Raw genomic sequence first — 9,085 nt, 5'->3', positions numbered from 1 at the left:
GAGCTGGTGCTCACTGGTCCCCTCACTCAGCCAGAGACTGGATGACTTTCCTCTCTCCTTCTCCTCCTTCTGGTCCCCATCACTCAGCCTGAGACTGGATTACATCCATCCCTCTGTATCCTACTTCTTATTGTTTCTTCTCACCTTCCCTCTCTCCACATTCCTGTTTATGTTCTGACAAAATGGGAAATCCACTAGAGGCAATATTGGAGCATGAAGCTCAGCATTCAGTAATTCACAAAAAAGGAATGAATAGCTGAATAGAATAGTTAATTGAGTAACTCAGCGTTAGTCATTACTTCCCAGAAAGAATGACTTGGAGATTGTTGAGAATATTGCCGGCTGAAGAGTTACAATTGTAGGTGTTAAGTACTTGAAATGGGTTTTCACTATTTCCTCATCTGCTGTTTGTTGATAAACTCATCCTTGTCGATCACACATTTTTTTTTATTTTTTATTTTACCATTATTTAACTAGGCACGTCAGTTAAAAACAAATTCTTATTTTCAATGAAGGCCTAGGAACAGTGGGTTAACTGCCTGTTCAGGGGCAGAACCTTGTCAGCTCGGGGATTTGAATGCTAACCACTAGGCTACCCTAGTGTAGATTAAAATGTAGATTAATCTTTAAGGCTTCTGTCAGTGATGTTGCATGTCTATTCTTTGTCATTCGTTGTTTTTCCCTCTCTTCCTCTGACTCAATCTGTAAACTTGGCTTTGAATAAATATAGCTTCCCTTTTATGCAAGCTTATACAGTAACACCTGTGATAACCAACCCTGGTCCTGGAGAGCTACAAGGTACTTAGGCCTTTTCTCAACCTAGAACCAACAATGTCTTAATTGTTAGTCGAATCGCACGTTTTAGTGTCGAAAAACATGCCTGCACACTGTGTGTAGATCATCCAGGTCTAAGGTTGGTAGCCACGTATCACACAGGTATATATGGGTCTAAAATACATTTTATACACACATACACACATACACATGTATATTGCACAATATCAGTACTATACCACAATATTGGTATTATTATTTTTACAATAACATGAACAAAAGTATGCTTTTTGGGGACTGACTGTATTTGGATTGGTACCATAATGAAGTGTCAGTCAGAGACAAGCGTAATCCATGAGAGAAATCATAATCTACAGCTGTATATTATAATGCAGTATAAGGGGATACTGGATCTAATATGCAGTCATTTACGCAGCAAAACCTCGACAAACAGGCAGACAGACAGAGAGTGGCAATTATAAATGGAAAGGATTAACAGATATGGTTTATAATCGTGGAGACTCATGAACCCCACACAACTCTCTGTTTACCCCGGGATTCATCCAAGCCTAACCTTTAAGAATCCATTCTGAAGAATGAAGAATCCATTCGAGAATCCATTTAAGAATCCATTCAATTTCCTAAATTGGAATCGGCCCCTACAGCAAAGAGGCTGTGGTAATACTGACATCCCTTCCTTCTCAAAAGTTTTACTGCACACTTTACCTGCATGACCTAAATCAGTTGGGAACATTGGCAATTGTACCTACACTCTTAGATAGCACCTTAATTTCTAGAACCTAAAAGTGTTGTTTTGGCTGTCCCAATAGGAGAACCCTTTGAAATACCTTTATTGGTTCCTGGTAGAACCCTTTTGGTTCCAAGAATAACCGTTTTGGGTCCCACTTAGAACCCTTTCCACAGAGGGTTCCACATGGAACCCCAAATGATTCTACCTAGAACAAAAAAGAAAATCTTCCAACACATTGTACCAAACTCAAAAATCAAGTAAAATAACAGGAACATAACATCACTTAATGCGCCCAACTGAATAAAAAAGGCCTGAGGCTGAGCCATGCTACTGGCTTCCACTCACAGACACAGCACCCGCACGGATAATGCTACCAGCAACAACAACCACACAGCTTACACAACCTATGGCAGCCTAATGCCATCACTATCACCAAAGTAGGAGAGCAGACTTTTTGTAAAACACATAGGGTCGATAGAAAGACAGCAGTCACACACAGCATGAAGTTGAAAGATAAGCAGCCCATTCACTCAGACATAATAAGCCAGTAGGTCCCAATCACATAAGAAAACAAAAACTCAACCAATAGACTAAGCATTTCCCAAGTGAAATTATTACTTCCATTTGCAAACATTTTTCACATTCAGCACATAAAGTAGCCTAACCGGTGATCTAAAGTTTAAGTGGAACCATGTTCAACACACAATTTATTTTCTAAGAGACAGGTTCCAACAGCAATCAAGCTGCAATAAAAAAAACACGGTTCCACTCACCAGATGATAATCATTTGAAACTTAATTTGTTTAAAGTTCATCTTGAAAAGGGCGAATCTAACAAATTAGCAACATCTTTATCGATAACAGCTGCTGCAGGCGCTACACACTTTTTACTAGCTTACAATAAAAGCTGGCTAGCTAGACTGTCGGAAAACTACTTGCTCGCTATTTTGGCCTTCGAGAAGGCCCTTGTAAATTGAATGGCACATGCCTTTTATAAAGCTCAGGGGTGTCAAACAAATTCTCACGGGGGCTGCATCCGGTCTTCAACAATGTCCTGAGGGCCACATTGACAATTTGTTATTTCCTCACTGTCAAGATGCGATGAAAAAAATTCCATCTAGACTGTCTAGCTTTCATTTCGGGGATAATTAGCAAACTGGACACAGTAAAGAAACTGTATGAATGTATGTAAAAACATATATATTTTCAGTGTTAACCCTTTCCAACACTAATCGAAGAGATTTAATCAGAATATCATTTAAAAATAAAATTAGAATACAATTGAAATCGTATTGAAAAGATGAAATATACATTCAAACAACGTTTATAATTAAAAACAATTATTTTATAAGTCCTTAGGCCTTCTCTGAAGACGTAGAAGGCCCTCACGGTTCCCCCCTGGCCTAAATTTTAAAAAATGGTTTCAGACAGCTTGGTTAAAGTGATAATGAAAAGATCATTCTAAATGTTAAATTCCGTAAGTGTTTGACATTCACAGGAGACGGTAAAGCAAACACCAGACAGGAGGAAACGATGAGGGGAGGATTAGGGACAAAGTGCAACTTCACTCCCCTAATTATTTGCCTTACAGACAAGTGGAAAAGCTATTCAAATGGAAAGTAGATATTATTCCAGCACACTTTGATCAGTCATGCACTGCGTTGTGTTAGTTTACTGGCTCTGATGCACACATACGCATGGTCACAAATGCACACGCAACCACATTTCATTCCCACAGAGGTGTCGGGTCATTTGAGGATTATTCAGATGACCCTACACATCCGCATGCAAAGACGAGTCAGGAGGGGGCGTGTGCATGTTGCACCTTGGCCTCCACCGGACAGACAGAAAACCAGAGAGAGTGACAAATAAAATAGTATTTGTTCACATGCTTCGTAAACAACAGGTGTAGACTAACAGTGTGCATGCGAGTGTGTGTGTGCAGGTGTGCAAGACTGTGTGTGAGTACATAGTCTATCGGTAAATAGCCCACCCATTTTTACCTACCTCATCCCCATACTGTTTTCATTTATTTACTTTTCTGCTCTTTTGCACACCAATATCTCTACCTGTACATGACCATCTGATCATTTATCACTCCAGTGTTAATCTGCAAAATTGTAATTATTTGCCTACCACCTCATGCCTTTTGCACACAATGTATATAGACTCCCTTTTTTTCTACTGTGTTATTGACTTGTTCATTGTTTACTCCATGTGTAACTCTGTGTTGTCTGTTCACACTGCTATGCTTTGCTTTGGCCAGGTCGCAGTTGCAAATGAGAACTTGTTCTCAACTAGCCTACCTGGTTAAATAAAGGTGAAATAAAATAAAATAAAACATCAGCTGATGTCACAAAGTGTTGTGCAGTAACCCAGCCTAAAACCCCCAAACAGCAAGCAATGCAGGTGTAGAAGCACAGTGGCTAGGAAAAACTCCATAGGAAGGCCAAAATCTAGGAAGAAACCTAGAGAGGAGCCAGGCTATGAGGGGAGGCCCGTCCTCTTCTGGCTGTGCCAGGTGGAAATTACCACAGAACATGGCCAAGATGTTCAAACGTTCATAGATGACCAGCAGGGTCAAATAATAATAATAGTCAAAGTGGTTGTAGAGGGTGCAACAGGTCAGCTCCTCAGGAGTAAATGTCAGTTGGTTTTTCATAGCCGATCATTCAGAGTATCTCTACCGCTCCTGCTGTCTCTAGAGAGTTGAAAACAGCAGGTCTGGGACAGGTAGCATGTCCGGGAACAGGTCAGGGTTTCATAGCCGCAAGAAGAACAGTTGAAACTTGAGCAGCAGCACGGCCAGGTGGACTGGGGACAGCAACGAGTCATCAGGCCAGGTAGTCCTGAGGCATGGTTCCAGGGCTTAGGTCCTCCGAGAGAAAGAAAGAAAGAAAAAGAAAGCATACTTATATTCACACAGGACACCGGATAAAACAGGATAAATACTCCAGATATAACAGACTGACCCTAGCCCCCAGACACAAAAACTACTGCAGCATAAATACTGGAGGCTGAGACAGGACGGGTCAGGAGACACTGTGTCCCCGTCCAACGATACCCCCGGACAGGGCCAAACAGGCAGGTTATAACCCCAACCACTTTTCCAAAGCACAGCCCCCACATCACTAGAGGGATATCTTCAACCACCAACTTACCATCCTGAGAAAAGGCCGAGTATAGCCCAAGAAGATCTCCCCCACAGCACAACCCAAGTGTGGGGGGCAACCCGGACAGGAAGAACACATTAGTAACGCACCCCTACTAGGGATGGCATGGAAGAGCACCAGTAAGCTAGTGACTCAACTCCTGTAATATGGTTAGAGGCAGAGAATCCCAGTGGAGAGAGGGGAACCGGCCAGGCAGAGACAGCGAGGGTTGTTCGTTGCTCCAGTGCCTTTCAGTTCACCTTCGCACTCCTGAGTCAGACTACACTCAATCATAGGAACTACTTAAGAGATAAGTCTTCATTAAAGACTTAATGGTTGAGACAGAGTCTGCGTCTCACATGGATAGGCAGACCATTCCATAAAAATTGAGCTCTATAGGAGAAAGCCCTGACTCCAGCTGTTTGCTTAGAAATTCCAGGGACAGTAAGGAGGCCTGCGTCTTGTGACCGTAGCTTATGCATGTACAGCAGGACCAAATCGGAAAGATGGGTAGGCACAAGCCCATGCAATGCTTTGTAGGTTAGCAGTAAAATCTTGAAATCAGCCTTTCCTTAACAGGAAGTCAGTGTAGAGAGGCTAGCACTGGAGTAATATGATTTAAAAAACGTGGTTCTAGTCAAGATTCTAGCAGCCGTGTTTAGCACCAACTGAAGTTTATTTAGTGCTTTATCCGGGTAGCCGGAAAGTAGAGTATTGCAGTAGTCTAACCTAGAAGTGACAGAAGCATGGATGAATTTGTCTGCATCTCCCTAAATACTCAAGTAGAAAAAAGGTGTAGATTCACGCATAGAGTGCAGCAGGTGTTAATTAAGCCTTCACGGAAGGCAATGGCCAAACACAGGTAGGCAGTCAAAAACAAACAATACCTCAACCATACAAACAGAAAGAACTGAACTAAATAGGGAGCAGGTGAGAAACGAACACAGGTGAAAATGAACAAAAATGAAAGACAGGGCTACGTTCCAGAACAAAGAAAAACAAGGCTGACTAAGAAAAGCAGAACCTTACAGTTCCCCCCCAGGGAGGTTCCTGACGACCCAACGGCACCGGAGGGTGGAGCGGGCAAAGGAGCAGAGGCGGACGCCTACCTTGGGGGCGAGGTCCGGCAGGCTGGTTCGACGAGTTCGTAGACTGACCCAACTGTCTGAGTTGAGGCTGATGTCCAGTGGGTCTAGTCAGTCGACCCCGAGGTCGGGGAGCAGGACGATTATGGTGAAATGTCTGAATCATTTCTGGGTCAGGGATGTCCTGGTCGGGGACCCAGGACTGGTCTTCAGGCCCACGAGGTAGTGGATGCGACCCATCAGGTGTTTGGAATCAAGGATGGCCGGTATGTCATAGGCAGGTTCCCCTCCGACATCTAATGGTGGGGGCGCACTGTGGGTAAAGATTGGAGGATGAAGAGGACTGAAGGTGATCAATTTTAAACAGGGACAAGTGGAAGGACGAGTATACTTTATACTGACGGTGTAACTGGAGGCGGTACGTGACAGGGTTGATGCGATATCTTAAAGGGACCAATGAAGCAAGGACAGAACTTTTTGCAGAGGAGGCAGAGCCACACACGTTGTCCGGGGTGAAAGAGTGGCGTAGGTCGGCAGCGTCTGTCGGATAAGCGTTTCTAGGTATTAGAGGCTTCCTGCAGATTCCGGTGAGTGGTCTCCCATACCAGCTCACTATGCCAAAACCAGTTGTTGACAGCTGGGACAGTACCAGGCTCCTCCTCCCAGGGAAACATGGGGGGTTGGTAACCAAGGAAACACTGAAACAGAGTAAGGCGGAGGGATGAGTGCATGAGTGAGTTCTGAGCGTATTCAGCCCAGGCCATATACCGACTCCAGCTGTGTGGAGAGGCAGAACATTGTTGGCAGAGGTATTTCCCCATTTTTGGTTCACGCGTTCCGTCTGCCCGTTGGTCTGGGGTGGTACCTTGAGGAGAGGCTGAGGGTGACCCCAAGTCGGTCACAGAAGGCTCGCCACAACTGGGAGACAAACTGGGGCCCGCGGTCAGAGACAATGTCCTCCAGAATCCCATACAGAACAACTACTGGAACATACGCTCAGACAATTCCATGGCGTTAGAGGAACCAGACACATTTTTGAAAAACAGTCTACTATGACAAGGACGGTGGTGTTGACAGAGGATTCAGGAAGGTCTGTGATGAGGTCAACAGAAATGTGGGACCAGAGTCTGTGAGGGGTTGGCAAAAGTTGCTTCCTGGAAGGGAGATGACAAGGACTTTTGGTTTGGGCACAGACTGGGCAGGAGAGTATATAATCCTTTACGTCAGATGCCAGTGAGGACCACCATAACCTCCGGCGAGAAATTCGGTGGTTTGTGTAATGCCCAGATGTCCTGACCCCAAGGACGTGTGACACCATTACATCAGTTGAGGTCTAACAGCTGCTGGTACATAACTCTTCCCAGCTGGTGTCTCAGGAGGAGCTGGGTCTGAGGTTAGGGCTTCTTGTATGGCAGAGTGAACCTCCCACTGTACCAGTTCCATAACGCAAGATGGAGGAAGAATGGGTGTAGGGTCGGAGTTACTGGTCGGAAGGTCAAACTGGCAGGAGAGAGCATCAGCTTTTACGTTTTTCTTTTCAAGGATGTAAGTAACATGAAAATGGAAGTGTGTGAAGAGACCAGCAGGCTTCTCTGGAGTTTAATCTGTTGGCCCATCTTATATATTCCAGATTACAATGATCTATTAGGATGAGAAAGAAATGTTGTGCGTCCTCCAACCAGTGGCGCCACTCCTCGAGGGCCAGCTTGATGGTGAGAAGTGCAGTTCCCCACATCGTAATTCCTCTAAGCTGGGAATAACTTCCTGGAGAAGAAGGCACAGGGATGTGATTTAGGAGGTGTTCCCACCCGCTGAGAGAGTATGGCTCCTACTCCAGAGGCTTCCACCTTAAGGGTGAAAGGAAGGGTCGGATCAGGTTGGCGAAGGACAGGAGCTGAGTTGAAGAGGTGTTTCAAGATGTTGAACGCAGTCAGGGCGGTTTCAGTCCATTGAAGGGTCAGGGTCTTTTGGCTGGTACGGGCAGTTAGGGGAGCGGCAGTAGAACTGAAGTTCTGAATGAACCGGCGATAGTAGTTGGAGAACCCAATGAAAAGCTCTGACAGCTGGTGCTTAAAGCTAGTGAGGGAGATATGGGTCTCCAGCTTCAGTGATTTTTGCAGTTCGTTCCAGTCATTGGCAGCAGAGAACTGGAAGGAAAGGCAGCCAAAGGAGGAATTGGCTTTGGGGGTGACCAGTGCTATGGGTGGGTGCTGCTATGGTGACCAGTGAGCTGAGATAAGGCGGGGCTTTACCTAGCAAAGACTTATAGATGACCTGGAGCCAGTGGGTTTGGCGACAAATATGAAGCGATGGCCAGCCAACGAGAGCATACAGGTCGCAGTGGTGGGTAGTATATGGGGCTTTGGTTGCAAAATGGATGGCACTGTGATAGACTGCATCCAATTTGCTGAGTAGAGTGTCGGAGGCTATTTTGTAAATGACATCGACGAAGTCAAGGTTCGGTAGGATAGTCAGTTTTAGGGGTGTTTGGCAGCATGAGTGAAGGATGCTTTGTTGCGAAATAGGAAGCCGATTCTAGATTTAATTTTGGATTGGAGATGCTTAATGGGAGTCTGGAAGGAGAGTTTACAGTCTAACCAGACACCTAGGTATTTGTAGTTGTCACATATTCTAAATTAGAACCGTCCAGAATAGTGATTCTGGACGGGCGGGCAGGTGTGGGCAACGATTGGTTGAAGAGCATGCATTTAGTTTCACTTGCATTTTACTTGACTTACTTTCAAACTAATTTTTGTTTGAAAAAACTAGCCTTTGCTTTCCTAACTGCCTGTGTATATTGGTTCCTCACTTTCCTGAAAGTTGCATATCGCGGGGGCTATTCGATGCTAATGCAGTACATCACAGGATGTTTTTGTGCTGGTCATGTGCAGTGAACCAAGGGCTATACACCTGCATTGCTTGCTGTTTGGGGTTTTAGGCTGGGTTTCTGTATAGCACTTTGATATATCAGCTGTTGTAAGAAGGGCTTTATCAATAAATTTGTTTGATTTGATTTATATCTGTTCCTGGTTCTACATTTTTTGAATGGGGCATGCTTATTTAAGATGGTGAGGAAAGCACTTTCAAAGAATCACCAGGCATCCTCTACTAACAGAATGAAGTCAATATCCTTCCAGGATACCGGGCCAGGTTGATTAGAAAGGCCTGCTCGTTGAAGTGTTTTAGGGAGCTTTTGACAGTGATGAGGGGCGGTCATTTGACCGCAGACCCATTACCGACGCAGGCAATGAGGCAGTGAACACTGAGATCCTGGTTGAAGACAGCAGAGGTGTATTTGGAGGGCTGGGATGGTGTATTTGTTTA

The sequence above is a fragment of the Oncorhynchus keta genome, chromosome 23 (genome assembly GCF_023373465.1).
Source record: "Oncorhynchus keta strain PuntledgeMale-10-30-2019 chromosome 23, Oket_V2, whole genome shotgun sequence".
Classification (NCBI taxonomy): domain Eukaryota; kingdom Metazoa; phylum Chordata; class Actinopteri; order Salmoniformes; family Salmonidae; genus Oncorhynchus; species Oncorhynchus keta.
Note: the sequence above shows the minus strand (reverse complement) of the source record.